General features: G+C 42.6%; 1 long non-coding RNA gene across 1 annotated transcript; it reads right to left on the reverse strand.

Moving 5' to 3' along the window:
* Positions 1 to 699: 699 nt before the first annotated feature.
* Positions 700 to 27,722, reverse strand: LOC116970735. The gene is made up of 3 exons (XR_004411299.1): positions 27,638 to 27,722; positions 7,601 to 7,667; positions 700 to 759 (listed from the first exon to the last, which is right to left on the reverse strand). It is a non-coding gene; the product is annotated as an uncharacterized LOC116970735 (long non-coding RNA).

Below are 27,722 nucleotides of genomic sequence, written 5' to 3' on the forward strand. Positions count from 1 at the left end.
AAGGCTGCATGCTTTGAGTCTGCAAAACAGTCTCTGGTTTGACAAGTTATTGTGAACAAAGAAGTTAATTGTCACCCACGTCTTGTGTATATTATTCTGACAGGTCTTGCTTTGTCTCTGCAGGCCTTTAGTGACATTGCAACAGAGTCTTGCTCCCTTTATTTAAAGAGAGGTATAGCTGCCATGGAAGCAGTTGGGTGAATGCTGAAAGGATGCTTCCTGGGATGGGGTGCTGTATGAGAGATAGAAACATAGAAAATAGGTGCAGGAGTAGGCCATTCGGCCCTTCGAGCCTGCACCGCCATTCAATATGATCATGGCTGATCATCCAACTGATGCAGCAGGTTGAGCCGAGGTTCACTGGAGATATGAGGATGTCAGGTGATCGTCTCGAATAGACAAAATTGTGAGGGGGCCTGACAGGGTTGTGCCGAGAGGATGTTTCCCTTATGAGGGAATCCAGAAGTGGGGACATGGTTTCAGACTCAGGGGCGGGTATTTGAGGTGAAGCTGAGGACCTTTGCTCAGGATGCAGCCGTCCAGCTGCAGAACCAGATATTGTTCTGGTGCTGGTGCCCAGGCTCAGTGGAGACCACAGCCCAGCTCCGTAGCCCAAACCTACCACTAGAGCCCCTGCCGTCAGCTCTCCCTGCCAACTCCCATCTCTCATTATAACCCATCTGAATAAAGAGACAGTTACCACCAGCCATGGATGGTCCAGTGTGAATATCCACATTCACAGGTGGTCCAGCCATTCACCTGGAAAGAGAAGAATGAAAACCCATCACTGAAACAAACTAGATGAACACAAGAAAAAATGATACATCATTTGGGGTCATTGACAGGCAGAGGGTGGACAGGCAATGGGAGGGTTTGTCAAAATGACAGAGGGGTGAGTGAACAATGGCAGGGGGGGAAGAGACAGGTGGATGGGTCAAAGTGACTGTGGGATTGGTTGCTTCTCTCTAGATGGATGTGTCTCTGCTTCACATGATATGAGTGAGAGGGTGCAAAGGAAAGTGGGACCCAAAGCACGTGGTACACATGGATACCAATGTGGGGAAGGCAGCAATGGAGGTCTGTCAATGCTGCCAGAGGTGGACAGGTGGCAATCTCTGGGCTGCTGGCAGGGCCAGGCTTCAGGGAGAACAGAATAATGTGAAGAGAAGGTAGTGATAGAGTGGTTACATCCATGGTACATACGATTCTGGGGGTAGTAGAACCAGTTCTGAGGCAGATGAAACCTGTATGAGATGGACAGGTTACAAGTTAATGGGATTGGGACAATGCCCAAGTCAGGACGATTCAATCAAGATCAGCAGGGTATGGGCATAGCAGGCAGTAACAGCAAAAATAAATAAGGTGAACAGAGGGTGTGAGTGTTGGATGATGACAGAGAAGGAATTGTTGGATAGGAGCAAATTGAGAGACACGATCTGGTGTCCACAATATACACAGAATGTGGTGAGTAAGATTGGCGAGCTGCAGCTACAAAGAGCCATGTGAGATTATGATGTGGTGCTGATAACATGGCTCATTCTTGGCAGAACTGACCTCTTGATATTCAGGAGACATGGTGATCAGAAAAGGCAAGGATGGTAAACAGGAGATGGGGGCAGAGGAAAATGGTATTATAGACTATCGATGAAACATTCCCCTCTCCTAACAGGACATCATCAAAGCTGCACCATCGTCTCACCAATGGACCGATGCCAATTACTATAGACTGAAGAGAGGGGATGTCCTTGAGGCCATGCACAAACTCGATTGGGCTGGAATAAAGGATACTATCTCATCACTGGGTCTATTACATCTTCACATCTGCAAGGATTACAGAAATGAGTGGTAATGTTGGAATTTCAATTGCCCAATATTGGTTGGAGTAATACAAGAGTGAAAGGCAAAGATGTGGAGAACCTCCTGAGATGTCATTCTGGAGAATTGCCATGATTAATGTGAGATACTGCTGGAACTGGTTTAGGGGAATGAGTAGAGAGCGTGCCAGCTAGAGAACACTTGGAGACAAGTTATTATTGGATGGGCAAGGAACAAAGGATGTACGTAGGAGGGAGTCTGGCCCCTATGGACAGTAGGGGTCAGCCAGGACATAGTAGAACCACATACAGGTGACCCTTGTTTTGTAGCAGATTGGGAAACAGAATTTTGCCCTCAGAGTATTCGCAAATCACGAACAAAAGATCTGGGATACAAAATAAAAATTAGTGATGACTACATTTTATGTGGAGAAAAAAAAAAATGGACAGAATACTTTTCAACTCGTGTGTCCTGATGCAAGAATAGATAATGTGCTTCGTGTTGGAAAATCACAATATGGGACGCTCCCCCCACGTATCACGAGTGTTGCTGTTGTGGCAGCTGGCACTGTCACTGACGAATGAGAGATGTTTTACATGCAGAGGAGGAGTATTCCCACACCAGGAAAAGGTAAAGGAACTCAGGTGCTCCCTGAATCGCCCAGGAGTGGAGAGGAGGAAGTGAAGGAAGGAGTGAGCTTGGCAAAGGTGAGACTCCTATGGAAACCCACCTGAATGTGGTGAGTTGGGGGAGGCAGTGAGTACAAAAGGACAGAAGCTTTTCAAGCTTTCCATAGGCCTGTAATTGTGATGAGTGGAGTGTGGAGATTAGGTATAATGGAGTGATCTGCATCAAGGTAGAGGCACAGCTGGAACATGGCTGAGGGCATTGTATCACCCGTTATCAGGGAATGGGAGCTGCCAGAAGCGGAGGCGTACAGATCAGGGAGGGGGGGTCGGGTAACTGATGATGAGGAGACGGTGACACTAACAAGTCACTTGCTCCAGGTGGGATAATCCCAGGTTGTTAAAGGAGGCAAGGGTCGTAAGAAGGTGGCTGTAAGCTTCTAATCTACCTGTGTTGCCACCACCCTCTGTGTGAAGAAATTGCCCTTCAGGTTCCTATCAAACTTTGCCCTTCTCACTTCAAACACATGTTCTTGATTCCCCCACCCTAGGTAAAATACTGTGCATTCACCCTATCTATTCCCGTCAAGACTTTATACACCTTCATAAGATCATTGCTCATCCTCCTGTGCTCCAAAGAATAATGTCCTAGCCTGCATAACCTCTCTCTTTAGCTCAGGCCCTCGAGTCCTGGCAACATCCTGTAATTTGTAATAAGGTAGATGAGTTGAATGTGCAGATAGCTATTAATGACTATGACATAGTTGGGATCACGGAGACATGGCTCCAGGGTGACCAAGGCTGGGAGCTGAACATCCAGGGATATTCAATATTCAGGAGGGATAGACAGAAAGGAAAAGGAGGTGGGGTAGCGTTGCTGGTTAGAGAGGAGATTAACGCAATAGAAAGGAAGGACATTAGCTTGGAGGATGTGGAATCGATATGGGTAGAGCTGCGAAACACTAAGGGGCAGAAAACACCAGTGGGTGTTGTGTACAGGCCACCTAACAGAAGTAGTGGAGTTGGGGTTGGCATCAAACAGGAAATTGCGTGCAACAAAGGTAAAACAGTTATAATGGGTGACTTCAATCTACACAAAGATTGGGTGAATCAAATTGGCAGGGGTGCTGAGGAAGAGGATTTCTTGGAATGTATGCGGGATAGTTTTCTAAACCAACATGTAGAGGAACCAACGAGAGAGTAGGCTATTCTAGACTGGGTATTGAGTAATGAGGAAGGGTTAGTTAACAGTCTTAGTTAGTTAGTTAGTCTGAAGAAGGGTTTCGACCCGAAACGTTGCCTTTTTCCTTCGCTCCATAGATGCTGCTGCACCCGCTGAGTTTCTCCAGCTTTTTTGTGTACCTAGGGTTAGTTAACAGTCTTGTTGTGCATGGCCCCTTGGGCAAGAGTGACCATAATATGGTTGAGTTCTTCATTAGGATGGAGAGTGACATAATTAATTCAGAAACAAGGGTTCTGAACTTAAAGAAAGGTAACTTTGAGGGTATGAGACGTGAATTGGTCAAGATAGACTGGCAATTGATTCTTAAAGGGTTGACGGTGGATAGGCAATGAAAGGCATTTAAAGACTGCATGGATGAACTACAAAAATTGTTCATCCCAGTTTGGCAAAAGAATAAATCAGGGAAGGTAGTGCATCAGTGGATAACAAGGGAAATCAGGGATAGTATCAAAACAAAAGATGAAGCATACAAATTAGCCAGAAAAAGCAGCCTACCAGAGGACTGGGAGAAACTCAAAGTCCAGCAGAGGAGGACAAAGGGCTTAATTAGGAAAGGGAAAATAGATTATGAAAGAAAACTGGCAGGGAACATAAAAACTGACTGCAAACGTTTTTATAGATATGTGAAGAGAAAGAGATTAGTTAAAACAAATGTAGGTCCCTTGCAGTCAGAAACAGGTGGATTGATCATGGGGAACAAGGACATGGCAGGCCAATTGAATAACTACTTTGGTTCTGTCTTCACTAAGGGAGACATAAACAATCTGCTGGAAATAGCAGGGGACCAGGGGTTAAATGAGATGGAGGAACTGAGTGAAATCCAGGTTAGCCGGGAAGTGGTGTTAGGTAAATTGAATGGATTAAAGGCCGATAAATCCCCAGGGCCAGATAGGCTGTATCCCAGAGTACTTAAGGAGTAGCCCCAGAAATAGTGGATGCATTAGTGATAATTTTTCAAAACTATTTAGATTCTGGAGTAGTTCCTGAGGATTGGAGGGTAGCTAATGTAACCCCACTTTTTAAAAAGGGAGGGAGAGAGAAAACGGGGAATTACAGACCAGTTAGTCTAACATCGGTAGTGGGGAAACTGCTAGAGTCAGTTATTAAAGATGGGATAGCAGCACATTTGGAAAGTGGTGAAATCATTGGACAAAGTCAGCATGGATTTATGAAAGGTAAATCATGTCTGACGAATCTTATAAACATTTTCGAGGATGTAACTAGTAGAGTGGATAAGGGAGAACCAGTGGATGTGTTATATCTGGACTTTCTGAAGGCTTTCGACAAGTGCCCACATGAGATATTAGTATACAAACTTAAAGCACACGGTATTGGGGGTTCAGTATTGATGTGGATAGAGAACTGGCTGGCAGACAGGAAGCAAAGAGTAGGAGTAAACGGGTTCTTAGAAGGTAGTTGAGGCCAGTTCATTGGCTTTATTTAAGAGGGAGTTAGATGTGGCCCTTGTGGCTAAAGGGACCAGGGTGTATGGAGAGAAGGCAGGTACAGGATACTGTTGGATGATCAGCCATGAGCATTTTGAATGGCGTTGCAGGCTCGAAGGGACGAATGGCCTACTCCTGCACATATTTTCTATGTTTCTATGTTTCTATCCTCTTCCAGCTTCTCTGCGCTCTTTCCAGCTTAATGACATCCTTCTTGTAGCAGGATGCCCAAAACTGAACATAATACTCCAAATGCAGACTGAAAGATGCACAACTCTAACATAATATTTCAACTTCTTTACTCAACACCCTGACTAATGAAGGGACCAAAAGCATTTACGACCCTTTCCTCAAACCTCTCTGAGAGGATATTAGTCATTTTCCAGTTTAGATGCACCCTGTCCCTTTTGCACTAGTCACACCTGCCCCCAAAGTGATCTCATCAGCTAAAGACCTGCCTCCTGCACCAGTTCTTCAGCCATACGTTCATCAATCCTATTGTTATCCTCATTGGCATATGGCACTGGGAGAAATTTTGAGATTACACGCTGGAAGTTGTGCTTTGTAACCTTCTACCTATCTCTCTCAGTTCACCCTGCAGGATCTCACCTCTCGTTCTACCTATGTTGTCAGTACCATTGTGTACAACTACCTCAGCTGTTTTCTCTCCCCTTTCAGAATGTTTCAGACCCAATCCAAGACCTCCCTGTTCTTGACACAAGAGAGGCAACACACCATCCTGAAATCTCGCTCTCGGCCAAGGAGAAGTCCATCTCTTCCCCTCACAGCATTTCACTGAGACGTTTCCTTGCCCTGCTGTGCATCACAGCCAACTGTGGTGCCAAACCTTGGCTGCTGCTGCCACTTTCCTCTGAGAGGCCTACTCTGTCTGAGAGGAGAATGAACACAGGGCATTCCTGCACTACCTTCCTGCACTTATTGCCCCATCTGGTCATCTACCTCCATCCTTTCTGTACCTGCAGTGTGACTAATTGCTAAATGCAGTCAACAAAATTCTCCGCAAATCAAATTCTCCACGGCACTACACAGTCAGAAGCTGCAACTGGACACAGCCTCCTGCAGGTGTAGTCAGACACACTGGAAACTTCCCCAAATTACCACAGGAAGAGCAGACCACTGGCCTAAGCTCCATAACATTTCCTTTTGTTCTACCCTAATTAGACCAAAGATCCTATAGCGAGCAAGATAGTCCACTCGACGAAAAAGACGTAGTACGGTCATGGGCAGATTCATTGGTGATTTTCGGCCCCATTTCCATAACCTGCTTCCGTCTCCGCACCAAAGATCCCATCATAGCGGAGCTAGTGCGGAGACGGAAGCCGGTTACGGAAACATCCTTGTAAAAATCAAAGATCTTTCGTAAAAATCTTCTCCTCATTTTCTTTCTGCCTCTCTGCCTCACAATAAAAAGCAAAAAGATGCATATGTTCCTTCCACAGCATGTGCGAAGTCTGGCCGGGATCAGCACGGCTGGGACGTTCTGGGTAAATAAACTGTGCATTCACCATATCTATTCTCTGTGACTGATGAAAGCCAATACACTAAAAGCCCCCTTTACAACCCAATCTACTTGTGATGCCACTTTCAGGGAACCATGCACCTGCGCTGCTTAGTTTTTAGTTAGTTTAGAGATACAGCACCGATGAGTTATCCCCACACATTAACACTAATCTACAAACAATAGGGACAAATTACAATTACTGTACACCCTGCCAATTATCCTACAAACCTGTTTGTCTTTGGGGTGTGGAAGTAAACAGGAGATCCTGGAGAAAACCCATGCAGGTCAAGGGGAGAACATACAAAGTTGTGTAGTCAGGAACAAACCAAGGTATCCTGCGCTATATGGCAGCAACTCTACTGTTGCGCCATCGTACCCCTGCTCTTCAACACTCCGCAGGTCCCTGCCATTCACTGTGAAAGTTCTACCTTGGTTTGACAAAACCGAACACCTCGAACTTATCTGCATAAATCTCCATTTGCCATTCCTCTGCCCACTTGCCCAGCTGATCAAGATCCTGCTGTAATTTTTTTATAAGCCTCTTTGCAATCTGCGATACCACCTACTTTATTGGCATCTACAAATTTACTAATCAAGCCTTGTACACTCTCATTCAAAGCGGTTATTACCTGCTCTTCATTGTCCACTATAGCACCAATCTCCTCTCAACCTTATTGTTCCAAACGTGAGTTTCAAGGTGGATAAGGAAAGGGACAAGGGTCAGAAATTAAGGATCTGAAGTGGGGAAGGGTGATATGAATGTCATAAAACAGGACCTGGCAAAAGTTGACTGGGAGCAAGTACATCCAGAAACCTACTAGTCATGCCATCCACATTCTAATTATTAATATGGCAATATGATTTCTAAAGCAGATTCTGTGATAATGATACTATTTGCATGCCCTCACAATCAAAGCACTCAGACTTGCACACAAATAATTCCATTTACCTTACAGACGTTTTTCGGCCACTGAAGTGCCAGAATATTAGCAGAAGGACGTTCCAAATTAGATTTGCTATAAAACAAAAGTGTTTTCATTAACGGATCTGTGAGTTGGCCACCCGAGGAAGTGCTGATAGAGCAAATAGTAATTGATGGTACAGCCCCCATTCACCTGCTGGATATAAACCACCACAACACGCATTCACCTGGTAACTGCAGAGATTGCGGTAGAGATCTCAAAGGGAGGGAAAGAGTTAGAGTGGGCCAGGTAGAAGCAGAGTCAAAGTGGCAGCAGGGATCATGAAATGTTTACGTTCCACCTGAGTACATCAATCTAGTCATCCATGTAGACAGAGCTCGGTTCAGTTTAGTTTATTGTCACATATATCGAGGTACAGTGAAAAGCAGTGAAAAGTGACCAAAGGCAGCAGATCAAAACACCATCCACATTCCCCTTAGCCCCACACTTCCTGAACTTGGACGTTTCCTTGCTTGCTTTCAATCCACTCACCACCCTCCCCTTCATCTCAGTTTAGTGAATGATGCATTCTCCAAGTTTATAATGTGAAGGTATAATCTGGGGCTGCTTGGATTATGAATCCAAATCAGGTCTTACTTTGTTCAATCCATGGTCTAGAAAGAATTTCAGGACTATAATGGAATCCTCTCCACATTCCTAGATAAGTGCACTTCTAATCACACTCAGAATTCTTGACTCATGTCTAGATGAGCAAGGCAAATAACCAATTTGATGAGCGCCCAGTCTGTCACTCTAACTGTTCACACCCTTGTGGTGCGTATGTCTCGAAACGAAAGAGAGGAGTCAGGTATTTCGAGAGGCACCTTTATTTGTGTTCCTCCCGGTTGTAGGGAATTCCACACGAGAGAAAGATGGCACCCAAATCCCTGCCTTTAAACCCTCTGGTTAAGGGCCGCCTCCGGACTGAACCACTCCCGTGCCGAGGGGTTCGACAGTTAGGATGGCCCGACCCTTGGGAGCCGCCACAGGACCCCCCCCCCAGAACCCGAGGCACGAAACGCACCGGCGGGCGCACGACCCGGCCAGCCCGCGTGAGGAAGTCAGCCGATCGTGGGGCTGGCGGAGGCATAGGTGGAGGGACAGGTCGAGGGATAGGTCGAGGGACCGGCGGGAGGACAGGTGGAGTGACAGGCGGAGGGGGCCATGAAGGGGGGTGCCCTCGAGGCCAAGGTTGGGCAACCAGCACCGGCTGGTCAATGTCCAGGTGTGCCGGCTTTAACCGGTCAATCGACATGGCCCGACCCTTGGGAGCCGCCACACCCTCCACAATGATACACCGTGGCTGCAGTGTGCACTATTGACAACATTTACTCACCAAAGAGCACCTCGCAAACTCACAACATTTACCATAAAAGGACAGGTGTGTCACCTGTAGGATCCCCTCCAAGTTGTGCACCATCCTGACTTGGAAGTGTATAAAAGTTGCTGCAATGGTGTTGAATCTAAGGCCTGGATCTCAACAGCATTATGAAAGTATCTTCACCAGAAGGACTGCAGATTTTTTTTAAAGTTCGAAAAAATTTCCAAGAAGTATGCAGGCATCTCTGGACTTCACAGACTCAATGGGCCGAAGGGCCTACTTCCACGCTGTATCTTTAAACTGAAGTAAAATTCAAGGGGAATTAAGTATTTCAGTTTAGTTTATTGTCACCTGTACTGAGGGACAGTGAAAAGCTTTTGTTGCGTGCTATCCAGTCAGCAGAAAGACAATACTGATTACCATCGGCAGAGTGAAATTGAAACCACATAATGTCTGAAGAGCCATGCATACCTGGGCCCACATCAGTTCCTATAATCCTATGATCCTGGTTGTATCAACACAGGCTAATCTAGCAGCTTCACATCGTCCCACAGTGAGCTTCTCCCTCAGTGCCGTGTCAGAATGTATCCCCCACTGACATTAATCCAGCAATGTTCTCAGTAACTCTCACCCACAGGTTCCTGTGTCACTGACTGAATCCCCATTGATGTTAACCCAGCTCCCTCAGTGACCCCTCTCTCCCAGCGCCCTGTATCAGACTGTAACCCCACTGATGTTAATACAGCGCCCTCACAGCGTTCCTCAGTGACCCCTCTCCCCCATTGCCCTGTCTGACTGACTGTACCCCCACTGACATTAATCCAGCTCGGTCAGTGACCCCTCAACCCCCAGCACCCTGTGTCATTGACTGTACCCCCACGGATATTAATCCAACTCCCTCACACCATCCGTCAGCGACCGCACTCACCCAACGCCTTGTGGCACTGACTGTATCCCCACGGATGTTAGAAAAACTCACTCATACTGTTAGAGGTTTATAAAATCACGAGAGGCTTAGATAATGAGGATAGCCAGAGTTTTTTTCCCGGGGTGCAAATGTCCAATACTAGAGGGTGTAGGTTGAAGGTGAGATGGGATGTTCACAGACAGAGAACATGGCACAGTACAGTACAGCACAGCAACAGGCCCTTTCACTCCGGTGTCTGGGCTGACCCCGATGCCAATCTAAATTAACCTCATCTGCCTGCACAGGTTCTCTATCCCTCCATTCACTGCATGTTCATGGTCTGACTAAATACGTCTAAAATGCTGCTATTGTATTTGTAACCACCTAGTCCCCTGATAGTGCAGACCAGGCAGTTACCACTAAAAAATATTGCCTTATAAATCTCCTTTTCACCTCTCAATTTAATGTTATGCTCTCCAGTTTTAAACATTCCCACGTAGGAAAAAAGGACCACCCACCCTACTTATTTCTAAACCTCCATCCCCCACCAGGAGGGTCTCAAAGCCCTCCACTTCTTCCTCGACCGCAGAACCAACCAATCCCCGTCTACTGATACTCTCCTCCGCCTAGCGGAGCTGGTCCTTACCGTGGCCCTATACCCGACTCTACCTCCACTACATTGGTGCTACCTCCTGCACCCACACACAACTCAATGACTTCATCCATTTCACCACTAACTTCCATCCGGTACTCAAATACACCTGGACCATTTCCGATATTTCCCTACCATTTCTTGACCTCACTATCTCCATCGCAGGTGATAGACTCCTGACCGACATCCACTATAAACCCACTGACTCCTGTGGCTATCTGGACTACACTGCTTCCTGTAAGGACTCCATCCCCTACTCCCAATTCCTCCGTCTACGCCGCATCTGCACCCAGGATGAGGTGTTCCACACCAGGGCATCGGAGATGTCCTCATTCTTCAGGGAACGGGGATTCCCCTCTCTACTATAGATGAGGCTCTCACCAGGGTCTCTTCTATACCCCGTAACTTTGCCTTCACTCCCCATCCCCCCACTCGTAACAAGGGCAGAGTCCCCCTTGTCCTCACCTTCCACCCTACCAACTGTCACATACAACAGGTAATCCGACATTTTCTCCACCTCCAAGGGGATCCCACCACTGGCCACAACTTCCCATCTCCTCCCGTCTGCTTTCCGCAGAGACCGCTCCATCCGTAACTCCCTGGTCAACTCGTCCCTTCCCACCCGAACCATCCCCTCAGGGCACTTTCCCCGGCAACCGCAAGAAATGCTACACTTGTCGCTTTACCTCCCCCCTTGACTCCATTCAAGGACCCAAGCAGTCTTGCCAGGTGTAGCAGAGGTTCACCTGCACCTCCTCCAACCTCATCTATTGCATCCGCTGCTCTAGGTGTCAGCTGCTCTACATCGGTGAGACCAAGTGTAGGCTTGGCGATCGCTTCGCCCAACACCTCCGCTCAGTTCGCAATAACCAACAAGGGGTGGCATTGATCTCCCGGTGGCTCAACACTTCAACTCCCCCTCCCATTCCGAATCCGACCTTTCTGTCCTCGGCCACCTCCATGGCTAGAATGAGGACCACCATAAATTGGAGGAGCAGCACCTCATATTTCTCAGCTCTCCCTCAGCCCAACGGCTCTATCTATTCCTTTCTTCATCCCGTCCCCCCCCCCCCTCACATCAGTCTGAAGAAGGATTTCAGCCCGAGAAGTTGCCTATATCCTTCGCTCCATAAATGCTGCCTCACCCACTGAGTTTCTCCAGCACTTTTGTCAACCTTCAGTTTTCCAGCATCTGCATTTCCTTCTTAAACTACCTATTTCTCCCATAGTTTTATAAACCTATCAGATGTCTCTTCAGTACCAAAGAAACAATCTAAGTCTGCCCAACCTCTCCATACAGCTGATCCTCTCTTATCCAGACAGCATTCTTGAAAATCTCCTCTGCTCCCTCTCCAAAGTCTTCACATCCATCTTGTAACGGGGCAACCAGAACGGCACATATGCTCCAAATGTGGCCAAACCAAAGATTTATACATCTGCAACATAACTTCCTGGGATCTTACCACAAACACTCTGATTAGTCAAGGAAAGCATGCTGTGCACTGTCTTTACCACTCTATCCACTTGTATTGCCACTTTCAGGGAGCTGCAGAAATGAATTCCAAGATCCCTCTGTACATCAATGTCCTTATGGGCCTGTCCCACTTAGGCGACTTTTTATGCGACTGCAGGAGACTATGCAGATGCCACATGGTCACCACATGTTTGGGGGTGGTTGCCGGAGAGTCGCCTCCATGGTCGTGAGCAGTTCCCGCATTCTGGGAACTAGTGGCGACCATATTATGGTCGCCGTGAATTTTTCAACATGTTGAAAAATTAGCGGCGACTAGAATGAAGCCGCCATGGAGAGTAGCGAGAATTCTTGAGCCGTAGGTGGGTCGCCAGGAGGTCCTAATGGGTTGCCAGCAGGTCAAAGATTTTCAGAGGTTCTGGTAGGTTGTAGCCAGTGAATTTCATTGGCTCATTGGGGGAAAATGAAAAAGGTAAGCAGTAGTTTTCAGTACCTAGGATAACCGACCAGGAATGGTAAATGTCCGCCGAGCTTCACAGCCGTGTATCTCTGGCTTCTTAAATGTTGTCTCCACTCCTTTTCCACCCCTTCTCCCCACCTCTTTTAAAGGAGTTACCGTACACTGTGCTTTAGCCGTCTTTTTGCAGCGCCAACCTTCCTGTTCATTGCGGTGTGTGTCTGTATCACCTTGGCTTTGCACCATGTGAATTTTTTATACAGCACTCCCCCCGCTTGCCCTGTCCCCCGCCTGCATAACGGGCTGGTGAAGGAAGCTTCACCAGTCCACTGAAAAATCGCTTAAGTGGGACAGGCCCATAAGGCAATGGCCATTGACTGCATACTTTCCTCTTACATTTGACTTTCCAAAGTGCATCTCCTCACAGTTGTCCAGATTAAACTCCATCCGTCATTTCTCTGCACATATTTTCAATCTATCTATATCCTGCTGAATCATTTGACAAGCGTCCACACTATCTATAACTCCACCAATTAGGCAGCAATTAGGCCGGCTGTTTAGGACTTCTTCCTGACAGCCCAGTCTTGACCACACAATGGCACTGGTGGTCTCAGGTTTGTCCCAGTAACTCAGTCTTCCTTGGACATGTGACTGGGGACATAGCTAGCAGGGAGCCTTGCACCCTGCCCCTGCCCTCTGCCCCTTGCCCCCTGCCCCTTGACCCTTGATCCTTGCCTTTCTCTTTCTCAGAATCTCCCTTGTAGCTAGAATGCCTGGGTTTATAGTGGTAGAGTTTATAGGGAGCAGGCTGACAAGGTTCTGGTGACCAAACCAATATCAGCTAATTGGCACCCGCTGTTACCAGTGATGCTGGGATTTCCCTCTCCTTGCCTGTCAGCCAGTGATAGCGATCAGAGCGGCATCTGAGGGAGAGGTCCCTCTCACATTGTGCATGTTAACGTTGAATTCAATCTATCAAGGGGTGACATTGAAACAGATGTGGAGTCAGTATGGATAAAACTAAGGAATTGTAAGGGTAAAAAGACCCTACTGGGACTTATCTACAGCCCCCCAAACAGTAGCCTGGATATAGGGTTCAAGTTGAATCAGGAGTTAAAATTGGCATGTAGTAAAGGTTATGCTACGGTTGTTATGGGAGATTTCAACATGCAGGTAGATTGGGAAAATCAGGTTATTACTGGACCCCAAGAAAGGGAGTTTGTGGAGTGCCTCCGTGATGGATTCTAGAGCAGTGTGTATTGGAGCCTACCAGGGAGAAGGTAATTCTGGATTTAGTGTTATGTAATGAACCAGATTGGATAAAGGAACCTGAGGTTAAGGAGCCATTAGGAGGTAATGACCATAATATGGCCAGGTTTAATCTACAATTGGAGAAAGAGAAGGGTAAATTGGATGTGTCAGTGTTACAGTTGAATATTACTAATCTTACTAAAGATCTTACTAAAGACTTCTCCAAAATGCTTGCGAACATGAACACCACATTGGAGAACAATCTCTCTAAAAAAATTGATACAGCTCTCCGAAGCAGCAGTTTAAGGATTTTGATAAAAGGACAACGGAAGAATTTGCCAGAATGGAAAAAGATTATAACAAGAAATTTGAGAAGTTGTTTGAGGATATGAAATAGTCTGAAAACCTGAGGGAAGATATGGAGACTGTAATGAATGAGATGGCTCAGGAAATAACGAGTCTGAAAAAAGAACAAGATTCTGATCAGGAGCAATTGATTAAAATGACTGATAAATGTCAGGATTTGGAAGCAAGGTCAAGGAGGCAGAATTTAAGAATTGTTGGAGTCCAGGAGGGACGAGAGCATGGAACTCAAACATGTAATTTTGTTACCAACTTACTTAAAGAAGTTTTTAAACTGCAGGAAAACCCGAGGATAGATGTGGCTCATCGGGTAGGACGCTTCCAAAGAGGACCAAATGCTCCACCAAGACAGATAATAGTGAAGTTTCTAGACATCTCCACACTGGAAAATATATTGAAGATGATTCCTCATGGTGTTACATTTTCGGGGAACAATATCAGATTCTTTAGGGATTATCCTCGTGAAATTGCTGAAAAAAGGTTCTTGTTTAAAAAGACAAGAAATATCCTGAAATCTCCCAAGGTGAGATATGGGGTGATATATCCGGCGAAAATGAAAATCACTTATAATTCTACTGAACGCTCTTTTACGGATCCAGAACTGGCATTTAAACACGCACAAGATATCGTAAAGAAAATAGAAGAGAAACTTTTAATAAAAGACTTTGCTCTAATTCATAAAAAAGTCATAAAGTCAGCCTACTATCACCTAAAGAATATATCAAGGATTAAAGGACTTATGTCTCAGCAGGATCTGGAAAAACTTGTCCATGCATTTATCTTCAGCAGGCTCGACTACTGTAACAGTGTCTTTACAGGTCTCCCTAAAAAGTCGATCAGACAGCTGCAGTTAATTCAGAACGCTGCTGCTCGAGTCCTCACTAAGACCAAAAAAGTAGATCACATTACTCCAGTTCTGAGGTCTTTACACTGGCTTCCTGTCTGTCAAAGAATTGATTTCAAAATACTACTGTTGGTTTACAAAGCACTGAATGGTTTAGGGCCAAAATATATTTCTGATCTTCTGCTTAGCTACGAACCACCCAGATCTCTCAGATCGTCTGGGACAGGTCTGCTCTGTGTCCCCAGAGTCAGAACTAAACATGGAGAGGCAGCATTTAGTTTTTATGTACCACATATCTGGAACAAACTCCCAGAAAACTGCAGGTCTGCTGCAACTCTCAGCTCTTTTAAATCTAGACTGAAGACATTTCTGTTTGCCGCTGCCTTTCAGTAAACAATACAATTTATTAATTACCTATACTGCACTGTAAAGCCAGGACTATTCAATTTTAAATATTTTATTTGATTGCTTTTAATTTAGTAATTATTTTATCTGAATAATCTAATAATCGTTTTACATCTAAATGTCATTTCATATGTGTTTCTTTCCAATGCTTATAATGTTTTATGTAAAGCACTTTGAATTACCTTGTTGTTGAAAGGTGCTATACAAATAAACTTGCCTTGCCTTGCCTTGCCTTGCCTAATTAAGATGGCGGAACTTTTCCAGACAGTTACCAGGCAGGCTTATCTGTCAGGAATGTGTTTTCAAGCGCAGCGCCCATGTTTCACCTTGAATGGAAAACTTGAAGATAAACAAAAGGGAAGCCGAAGATACAGAAGTAAAGCTGACGATCATGGAAAGAAATCTAAATGGACCGGAATAAATTTGCTGATTTAAGAAAATCTTTAATTACTATATTATATATTAATATAATAATTAATTAACCATACAAATTTAATAATACTTCTTTTAATGTAATTTGTCAATATGACTAACCAATGGAGTGTGGGAGATAAGGGGGGCTTATACAATTATTATTAAATAATCTTAATATAGTTTAAAAGAAATGAACTATAATTGATGAGATATACTAATACATAGTAATAAATGAAAATGTTCATAATAATACTAACACAATATAACCGTGTGTGAAGGAGGGAGGAGTATAATATACTTGGAAAATATCCAGATGCTTGGCTCTGTCTAACCCTTGGAATCTGCTTGTACTTAAGATAAAGATGTTTAACCCCTTGGAACATGCTTGTACTTAGGAACATGCTTGTACTTAGGAAAAAGATGGGGATTAATGTAACAACTCCGGGTACATAAGAGATAAATTGGAAATATATATAAACATATAGAATTGAACACACAGGTTTGATTTGTCTTCTGTTTTGTTTCTCTATCCCTCTCTCTGAAGTCTTTTCTGTTTTTATCTGCCCTGATTGGATAAATTTTAAAATAATATGAAAACGGCCTACAGCATTTTACGATACTCTGTCAAGGGGACGGAGCTCAATGTATAACATCAACAACGGAAGTCTACACATTTTTACCCACCATTGGTGGCTTTTTGTTTTTAAGGTATCGCTTCTTAGATACCTTAATGTCACTTTTTTTTTAATTCACTACCACGAGTTTCATTTGTTAATTTTTTTAATTAATATCACAACACATGCTTTCTTTTTTTTTAAATTAAGGTACAATAGAGGAAGGAGATGCAAAATAACTCTGAACGTTCGGGATGATCACCTAACACCCAGAGTCCTGAGGTATTTGATTGCACCATATGAATCAAACTACCAAAACTGATTTATAATGCAAGACAATAGACAAATAAAGAACGGAGGAATTACATTCTGCAGCTGGAATATTAGGGGTGCCAATGAACCAATTAAGAGGGGCAAGATTTTGGCCCAATTAAAATCATTAAAATCGGACATAACCTTTTTGCAGGAAGCACACATGAAACAACAAACACAGATGAGTTTGGAGGCAAACTGGATACGTCAAACTTACTACTCTTCATTTACTTCTAAAGCTAGAGGTACGGCTATTATTATTCGGAAAGATATACCATTTAAATTAAAGAATACTATATCAGATAAAGAGGGAAGGTATACTATAGTTTCGGGAGAAATTTACTCCACACCATATAACCATATAACCATATAACAATTACAGCACGGAAACAGGCCATCTCGGCCCTACAAGTCCGTGCCGAACAACTTATTTTCCCTTAGTCCCACCTGCCTCACTCATACCATAACCCTCTCATCCATATGCCTATCCAATTTATTTTTAAATTATACCATCGAACCTGCCTCCACCACTTCCACTGGAAGCTCATTCCACACCGCTACCACTCTCTGAGTAAAGAAGTTCCCCCTCATGTTACCCCTAAACTTCTGTCCCTTAATTCTGAAGTCATGTCCTCTTGTTTGAATCTTCCCTATTCTCAAAGGGAAAAGCTTGTCCACATCAACTCTGTCTATCCCTCTCATCATTTTAAAGACCTCTATCAAGTCCCCCCTTAACCTTCTGCGCTCCAGAGAATAAAGACCTAACTTATTCAACATTTCTCTGTAACTTTGTTGTTGAAACCCAGGCAACATTCTAGTAAATCTCCTCTGTACTCTCTCTATTTTGTTGACATCCTTCCTATAATTGGGCGACCAAAATTGTACACCATACTCCAGATTTGGTCTCACCAATGCCTTGTACAATTTTAACATTACATCCCAGCTTCTATACTCAATGCTCTGATTTATAAAGGCTAGCATACCAAAAGCTTTCTTTACCACCCTATCTATATGAGATTCCACCTTCAAGGAACTATGCACCGTTATTCCCAGATCCCTCTGTTCAACTGTATTCTTCAATTCCCTACCATTTACCATGTACGTCCTATTTTGATTTGTCCTGCCAAGGTGTAGCACCTCACATTTATCAGCGTTAAACTCCATCTGCCATCTTTCAGCCCATTCTTCCAAATGGCCTAAATCACTCTGTGACTTTCACATTAAACTTTGGAAATCCTCTTCATTATCCACAACACCCCCAATCTTGGTATCATCTGCATACTTACTAATCCAATTTACCACACCTTCGTCCAGATCATTGATGTACATGACAAACAACAAAGGACCCAACCCAGATCCCTGAGGCACCCACTAGTCACCTGCCTCCAACCCGACAAACAGCCATCCACCATTACCCTCTGGCGTCTCCCATTCAGCCACTGTTGAATCCATCTTGCTACTCCTGCATTTATACCCATCAGTTGAACCTTCTTAACCAACCTTCCATGAGGAACCTTGTCAAAGGCCTTACTAAAGTCCATATAGACAACATCCACTGCTTTACCCTCGTCAATTTCCCTAGTAGCCTCTTCAAAAAATTCAAGAAGTTTAGTCAAACATGACCTTCCAGGCACAAATCCATGTTGACTGTTCCTAATCAGACCCTGTTTATCCAGATGCTTATATATATTATCTCTAAGTATCTTTTCCATTAATTTGCCCACCACTGAAGTCAAACTAACAGGTCTATAATTGCTAGGTTTACTCTTAGAACCCTTTTTAAACAATGGAACAACATGCGCAGTACACCAATCCTCAGGGACTATTCCCGTTTCTAATGACATTTGAAATATATCTGTCATAGCCCCGGCTATTTCTACACTAACTTCCCTCAATGTCCTAGGGAATATCCTGTCAGGACCTGGAGACTTATCCACTTTTATATTTTTCAAAAGTGTCAGTACTTCTTTTACTTTGGAACTCATAGTATCCATAGCTACTCTACTAGTTTCCCTTACCTCACATAATTCAATATCCTTCTCCTTGGTGAATACCGAAGAAAACTTCAATATCAATATCTCCCCCATCTCTTTTGACTATGATAAATATTTATGCCCTGAATTTTGACAATCCCCAATTTTTAAAGAAAATTCTGGATATAATATCAGAGTATAATTACCAAAATGTAATAATAGGGGGGGATTTCAATTGCGTTTTAAACCCATATTTAGACAAATCAATAAAACAAAGGAATGGTAATTTAAAGTCTAAGACTAGTGAACTTCTAAATACATATATAAAAAATACTAATATAACAGACGTATGGAGAATTGCTAACTCAACTGGAAGGGAATACTCGTTTTACTCATCGGTACATAAAACTTACTCACGAATTGATTACTTCTTAGTGGATACAAAAGTAATTCCATATACGATCAATCCTAAATATCACAATAGTATTATTTCTGATCACTCCCCGTTGACTTTCACATTAAACTTTGAGGGAATGCCAGGTATAAAACCTTTCTGGAGGTTCAACGCACAAATTTTAAACAACCCACAAGGTTATGAATATCTAAAACAACAAATGAAATATTTTTTTTGAGACAAATGAGACACCAGGTATTTCACCCTCTTTATTATGGGAAACTTTTAAGGCATTTATTAGAGGAGTTATAATTTCATAACAAAGCTTTCAAAATAAAAAGAATAAGACAGAACAACTGAGGTTAGAACAGGAAACTAGACAATTAGAATTAGATAATGCCAAAGATCCAACTATAGATAAACATAATAAGATTATACTATTGAAGTTTAAACTTAATCGAATTTTATCGGCAAGAGTAGTAAGATTATTCCGAATTACAAAACAGCAACATTTTGAATTTGGTGATAAGCCACATAAACTCTTAACTCGTCAACTGAAAAAACAAGAAAAGGAAAATACTATTACTAAAATTAAATCAGAGAAAGGTGAACTACTAACATTACCTAAGGATATTAATAAAAGGTTTGCTCAATTTTATCAAAATCTATATACATCTAAAACTAAAATAGAAGATAGTAAAATTACAAATTTTCTAGATAACTGTAATCTTCCAAAACTTGACCTCTCAGAACAAGAGGAATTAAGAGCTCAGATCACAAGTGAAGAAATAGGAGAAACAATAAAATCATTGAAACGTGGTAAGACACCTGGACCAGATGGCTTTAGTAATGAATTTTACAAAAGATTTCACGAGATAACGGCTCTACGCTAAAATTATATACTCACGCTTTTAACGAAAATAAACTACCAGAAACATTAGCTGAATCAACTATTACGCTTATACCAAAAAAAGATAAATATTTAGAACTGGGCTCATATAGAGCTTATATCACTTTTAAATACAGATCAGAAAATCTTAGCAAAGACCTTAACAAGAAGATTGAGTAAATATATTAATAAATTGATAAATCCAGCCCAAACGGGGTTTTTACCTAAAAGACAATCATCTAATAATTTGAGACGCCTGTTTAATATAATGTACTCACATAAAACGGAAAAAGAAGATATATCAATTGTCTCTCTGGATGCAGAGAAAGCATTTGATCAGGTAGAGTGGCAGTATTTATACAAAGTACTCCAAAAATTTAATATGGGAGAGAATTTTATTGTATGGTTAAAATTATTATATGATAAACCGACGGCATGAATATTAACTAATAATATGTTATCTCCAAAATTCCAATTATCGAGGGGCAATAGGCAGGGATGTGCATTATCACCTCTGCTATTTGCCCTTATGATAGAGCCTTTGGCTGAAAGTATAAGAATTCTTCCGAATATTCAGGGATATAATACTAAGGACTCAAATAATAAAATCTCATTATACGCAGACGATATACTTTTATATATTACAAACTCACAAACGAGTATTCCAACCTTATTAAATTTAATATAGGAATGCGGTTATTTTTAAGGATACAGAATAAATTGGAATAAAAGTGAAATTATGTCATTAAAGCCTCAAGAAGCGACTCATTTATTAAAATTCCTCTTTAAAATTGCAACAGAAAATTTAAGTATTTGGGTATTCAAATTACTAGAAGATACAAATCATTATTTAACGCTAATTTTATGCCATTATTAAATAAATTGAATCCGTTGATTAAATTCTGGGAAACGCTCCCGTTGTGAATAAACGCTATAAAAATGTTTTTTTAACCACAAATATTATACCTATTTCAATCTATACCAATATATATACCAAAACATTTAAAAAAAACTAGATTCTAATATTATCAACTTTATTTGGGACTATAGATCACATAGAATTCAAAGAAAACACCTGTGTAAACCCAAAGATGTTGGGGGACTTTCACTTCCGAACTTTTTGTATTATTATTGGGCAGTGCATATTAAGAATATAATTTATTGGATGGACAGCTCTTCCCAACAGACAGAATGGATAAGAATGGAGAAAGAGGATTGTTCTCCCTGCGATATAGGAGCGGTCCTCTTCTCCCCGATAAAACTGAATAACACAATATATAAGAATAACCCAATTATCCATAATGCAATAAGAATTTGGAAACAAATAAAATTAACTTTAAAATTAAGAAACCTATCTATGTTAATGCCAATAGTGAATAATCCTTCATTTAAACCATCACTTATTGATAAAACATACAACCAATGGGAAAGAATGGGAATTAAAAGGATCGGCGATATGTATGAAATGGGAAATCTGTTATCATTCCAACAATTACAATTAAAATTTAAGTTGAATGACAACCAATATTTTAAATATCTTCAGATCTGCGATTTTATGAAGAAATATATATCAAAGACATCAAACTATAACTTTAGACCCACTGGAAGAAGCAATGAATATTAAGGCTCTCACAGAAATTAATATCATATCTATATAATAGTATTTTAAATATAGAACGACCATCGACAGAGGCACTTAGAGAAGATTGGGAACGAGAATTAATGATAAAAATCATGAAAGAAACATGGGAAAAGTATTTGATATATATACATAAATGTTCGATTAATGTAAGACACAACTTAATTCAATTCAAAATTCTACATAGATTATATTATTAAAAACTAGACTGAATAAATGTTATCCAAATACTTCTCCCATTTGTGACAAATGTCTATCTCAAAATGCCACTATAACACATTCTTTTGTTTCCTGCATAAAACGCCATAAATTCTGGTGCGATATTTTTGATATATTTACAAAATTATTCAAGATAAAAATGGAGCCTAACACTGAAATGATTATACTTGGAGTAACGGGAGACGGGAAAAAATTAAATACATTTCAAAATTCATTTTTTAATTATGGGTTAATAATAGCAAAAAAACTTAATACTCAAATTTTGGAAAAATACACCCATACCAATGCTTAAAATGTGGATTATAAATATGTTGGACACAGCACATCTTGTAGAAATGCGATTCCTCCTAACAGATAAACCAGACCAATTCTTAACGAGTTGGTCTCCATTTATTGACTTCTTGGAAGCATATGGTGCAACAAAATCATAAAAACCAACTGTTTCAGGTCTGGGTGAAAGATGGTCAAGAATATAAATACTTATCTCCTATCTCCTATTTTCTACTCTTTCTCTCTTTCTTCTTTTTTACTTTTCTCCCTCACTCTCTCTCGCTCTTTGTTTTTTTTCTCACACACTACACACCACGTTTTTCTACTCTCTATTATCTAGTCTCTTTTTTCTCTCCCATTTAAAAAAAATGAAAAAAAATGAAGCTGTACATGGAATGTAACATGCCAACATATATTTGGCACCTGAAAAAAAGTACCACTGTATTGTACTTCTAATAAATAAAAAATAAAAAATAAAAAACAGTTGAATAAAGGGGACAATAGAGCCATGAGGGAGGAGCTGGCCAAAGTTGACTGGAAAGATACCCTAGCAGGAATGATAGTGGAACAACAATGGCAGGTATTTCTGGGAATAATACAGAAGGTGCAGGATCAGTTTATTATAAAGAGGAAGAAATATTCCAAGGGCCAGCTCCTCCCTCAGCTCACACCCTTGTAACGGACTGTTTGAACTACTTCCCTCCGGCAGACGTTACAAGGCCTTCTATGCCCGCACCTCCAGACTCAGGAACATCTTCATTCCCAGAGCTATAGCGGCTCTGAACCGGCCCTGCTGAGTGCCCCCCACCCCCCCATGGACTGTCTCCCTCGGATGGTCACGTCGCACAGACACATCTGCACTTTAGTCTGTTTGAACTGTTTTGACTGTTTTACTGTTTTAATGTTCTTTTTACAAACCATGTTCTCGGGGTACATAATTCTAAATTGTATTAGATATTTAAGTTATGACGTCGGATGGAAGCTGCAGACCAAATCTCGTTGCACTCATGTGCAATGACAATAAAATATATTATTATTATTATTATTATTATTAAGGGGCGACCGTGGCTGACAAGGGACGTCAGGGACAGTATGAAAATAAAAGAGAAGTGTAGCATAGCAAAGATGCAAGAGGATTGGGTAATGTTTAAAGAGCAACAGAAGATAACTAAAAAGGCAATACGGGGAGAAAAGATGAGGTACGAAGGAAAACTAGCCAGGAATATAAAGAAGGATAGTAATAGCTTCTTTAGGTATGTGAAGAGGAAAAAAAATAGTTAAGATCAAAGTTGGACCCTTGAAGACTGGAAAAGGTGAATTTATTATGGGGAACAAGAAAATGACAGATGAGTTGCACGGGTACTTTGGATCCGTCTTCACTAAAGAGGACACAAACCATCTTTCTGATGTACTAGTGGCCAGAGGATCTGGGGTGACGGAGGAACTGAAGGTAATCCACATTAAGCAGGAAATGGTGTTGGGTAGACTGATGGGACTGAAGGCTGGTAAATCCCCAGGGCCCGATGGTCAGCATCCCAGGGTACTTAAGGAAGTGGCTCTAGAAATTGTGGACGCATTGATGATAATTTTCCAATGTTCTATAGATTCAGGATCAGTTCCTGTGGATTGGTGGGTAGCCACTTTTTAAGAAAGGCGGGAGAGAGAAAACAGGGAATTATTGACCAGTTAGCCTGACATCGGTGATGGGAAAGATGCTGGAGTCAATTATAAAAGATTAAATAGCGGCACATTTGGATAGCAGTAACAGGATCTGTCCAAGTCAGCATGGATTTACGAAGGTGAAATCATTGTTGACTAATCTTCTGGAATTTTGTGAGGATGTAACTAGGAAAATGGACAAGGGAGAGCCAATGGATGTAGTGTACCTGGACATTCAGAAAGCTTTTGAAAAGGTCCCACATTGGAGATTAGTGGGCAAAATTAGGGAACATGGTATTTGGGGGGGGGGGGGGGCAGGGGTGGGGGGGGGGGGGGTGGTGGGGAGCGGAGCGGGGGGGGGGGGGAGAGGGGGGGGTAGAGTGCTGACATGGATAAAAAATTGGTTGGCTGACAGGAAACCAAGAGTAGGGATTAATGGGCCACTTTCAGAATGGCAGGCAATGACTAGTGGGGAACCGAAAGGATCTGTGCTGGGACCGCAGCTATTTACAATATACATCAATGATTTAGATGAAGGGATTCAAAGTAACATTAACAAATTTGCAGATAACACAAAGTTGGGTGGCAGTGTGAACTGTGAGGAGGATGCTATGAGAATGCAGGGTGACTTGGACAGGTTGGGTGAGTGGGCAAATGCATGGCAAATGCTATTTAATCTATCCACTTTGATGCCAAAAACAGGAAGGCAGATTATTATCTAAATGGTGTCAAGTTGGGAAAAGGGGAAGTACAATGGGATGGGGGGGGGGTCCTTGTTCATCAGTCAATGGAAGTAAGCATGCAGGTAGAGTAGACAGTGAAGAAAGCGAATGGCATGTTGGCCTTCATAAAAAGACGAGTTGAGTATAGGAGCAAAGAGATCCTTCTGCAGTTGTATAGGGCCCTAGTGAGACCACACCTGGATTCTTGCTATGGAGGGAGTGCAGCGTAGACAAGGTTAATTCCCGGGATGGCGGGACTGTCATATGCTGAGAGAATGGAACGGCTGGGCTTGTATACTCTGGAATTTAGAATGATGAGAGGGAATCTTATTTAAGCATATAAGATTATTAAGGGTTTGGACACGTTGGAGGCAGGAAACATGTTCCCAATGTTGGGGGAGTCCAGAACCAGGGGCCACAGTTTAAGAATAAGGGGTATGCCATTTAGAACGGAGATGAGGAAACACTTTATCATACAGAGAGTTGTGAGTCTGTGGAATTCTCTGCCTCAGAGGGCAGTGGAGGATGGTTCTCTGGATGCTTTCAAGAGAGAGCTAGATAAGGCTCTTAAAGATAGCAGAGTCAGGGGATATGGGGAGAAGGCAGGAACGGGGTACTGATTGGGGATGATCAGCCATGATCACATTGAATGGTGGTGCTGGCTCAAAGGGCCGAATGGCCTACTCCTGCACCTATTGTCTTTTCTCTATTGTCTATCAAGACTTTGTGGATCCCATGTACCTCAACCTTTACATCAGCCTACCATGAATGACTGTGTTGAAAACTTTACTAAAATCCATGTATACAACATCCATTGCCGTACCTTCATCAATCATCCTTGGCACCTCCTCAAAAAACTCAACCAGATTTTTAAGATATCATCTCCCCCTCTCAAAGTCATGATGACTATCCCTAAAAAGACTTATATGGGATAGATTAGGATCCTATCCCTAAAATACTTCTCCACCAATTTCTCTACCACAGGCTCACCATCCTATAATTACCTGGTTTGTCCCTATTTCCTGACTCAAATGAAGGAACTGCAATGGGGTACCTGCAGAGCTTTGGGATCTTGTATGTGGCTAAAGAGGATACGGTGATCTTTGTCAAGGCCCAAGCAGTCTCCACTCTTGTCTTTTCATTGATCCGGGATAGATCCCATCAAGCCTTTATTGTTCTTCTAGAAAACAATACCTGTGCCACGGTGGCCCCAGGGTGTGACACAGCTGGTAGAGCTGCTGCCTCACAGTGCCCAATGTTTGATCCTGACCTTGGATGCTGTCAGTGTTCAGTTTGCCTATTCTCCCTCTTCCTACATAACAAAGACATGTGGGTTTGTTGGTTAGTTGGTTTCCGTAAATTGCCCCTGATGTGTAGGAAGTAGATGAGAAAGCAGGATAGCATAGAATTAGTGTGTATGGGTGATCAATGATCGGAATGGACACGGTGAGCCAACAAGCTGTTTTCCATGCTGTATCTCTGAACTAAAGCAAATTAAACCTCCTCCTTCTTGATCTACATGCCCTAGAATATCGATGTATCCCTCCCTGATCGCACTATTCTTTTCTTGGTGAATACAGGTGCAAAGTACTGATTTAGTACCTCGCCCATTTCCAGCGAATCCAAGCATAAATTCTCTAATTTATCCTTGACTGGTCCAATCCCCTTCCTAGTTACCCACTTGTTTGTTAACAATAGATTAAATATCTTGGGATTCTCCTTAATCTTACTTGTCATGGGAGTTTCATTTTCCTCCTACGGTCTATACATTTCTCAAAGGGCCCAATTTCAGCTTTCTCAAACTTACCTATGCTTCCTTTTACTTTTTGACTAAACTTGCGGCATCTCTTGGTTCCTGAGCCTTGCCATTCTTGACTTCCGTCTATTTTCCCCAGCTAATGCCTATTACTGATGTAATTAACCTCTCCTCAATTTAGCACTTTCCCCCAAGGTCCAGGCTTATCGTTGGACGTAACTTACTGCAAATATACGGAGTTGTGTTTACTCTTCCCAATATGCTCCTGCATTGAAATTTCAATCAGCTGGCCATGCTCATTTCCCAATACAAGGTCCAATATGGTCCCTTCCCTGGTTGGATCTAGAGTCTGTCAAGAAACCCTCCGAGATGCACCTAACACATTCTGCCCCATCTAAGCTTGTGGCACCAAGGGAGTCTGTCCATATTGGACAATTTTAAGTCACCTACTGCAACCCCATATATCTGCTCCAGGAGTTTACTTAGACACAATAACGTGACAATTGCATCAGTCACTTCTCCAGGTGTGATGTTTGTTCCATATAAAGGGTGTCTGGGGAAAGCTCAGAGCAACTTGCAATGAAACTGGACAGGATTGGTGCGTAAGATTCAAGACGGTGGCAGATGCAGGATAAGAGCGGTGCTGCTGAGTGTGCTGGGGTCTTTCCTCCCACACCTCCGGAGACAGTCTGTACTCGAGGTTGATTGCGGTAGGCACCCTGGGGATCGAAGGCTGAGCAGTGACCATGTGCCGCGAGGGACGGCATGTTTGTGGGTGGATTTGCCCAGGTCAAGGTGTCGATGGAGTGGGCCACTGGAGGCCCTGCAGCAGCCAGGGGCTCGAGTGGCTCAGGCGCCACTCTAAGAGGCCGAGCACGTGGATCGGACACAGCCTGCTGCAGCATGGAGCAGCGGTGCAGGACTTTGATAATATCTTCTGCCCGATCGGCCACTGCATCAATGCGATGCTGCCACTAAGACAATGGGCCTTTATGGCCAAGTTAGGATTCAACATTTTAAACTTGACTTGAATCTTACAAATAATGCTGGAAATGTGGCCTGCCTTGTGTACTGCCTCAGTGTAATCTACTATTCCCACACTCTTGTACTTAAGTATGGTTGTGTCAGTGTACAATAAGATTTTTACTGAAGGTTATGTCTACCTGCTTACATGTGACAATAAAGTACCATTGAACCACTGAATCAGTGACCATTGAGGTGAGCTGCATTCTGAGTTGGAGAGTTAAAGTTAAGAATTAAAGTTGTACAAACCCATTTGGGCACAGAGGAATGGTCAGTGCATTGTATGTTTTAACATTTTATCTTGCACCATTTCGACTTTCATTATGTTATGTGTTTTATGCCATAATAGACTTGATGGGCGGAGTAGCCTAATTCTGCACATATCACATGAATTTATGAACAGATGGGATTAAGCCAGACACAATGGAAAGTAAAAGCTCCCCTTACCAGTAATCCTGACTATACTCACCCAGAGCAGCTGGCTGTCACCAGCAAGAGGAGCAGGAGGAGTGACAGACCCATGGCACGGTGGAGGCAGTTGCAGGCTATTGTAG

This window comes from Amblyraja radiata, chromosome 3, assembly GCF_010909765.2.
Source record: "Amblyraja radiata isolate CabotCenter1 chromosome 3, sAmbRad1.1.pri, whole genome shotgun sequence".
NCBI lineage: Eukaryota > Metazoa > Chordata > Chondrichthyes > Rajiformes > Rajidae > Amblyraja > Amblyraja radiata.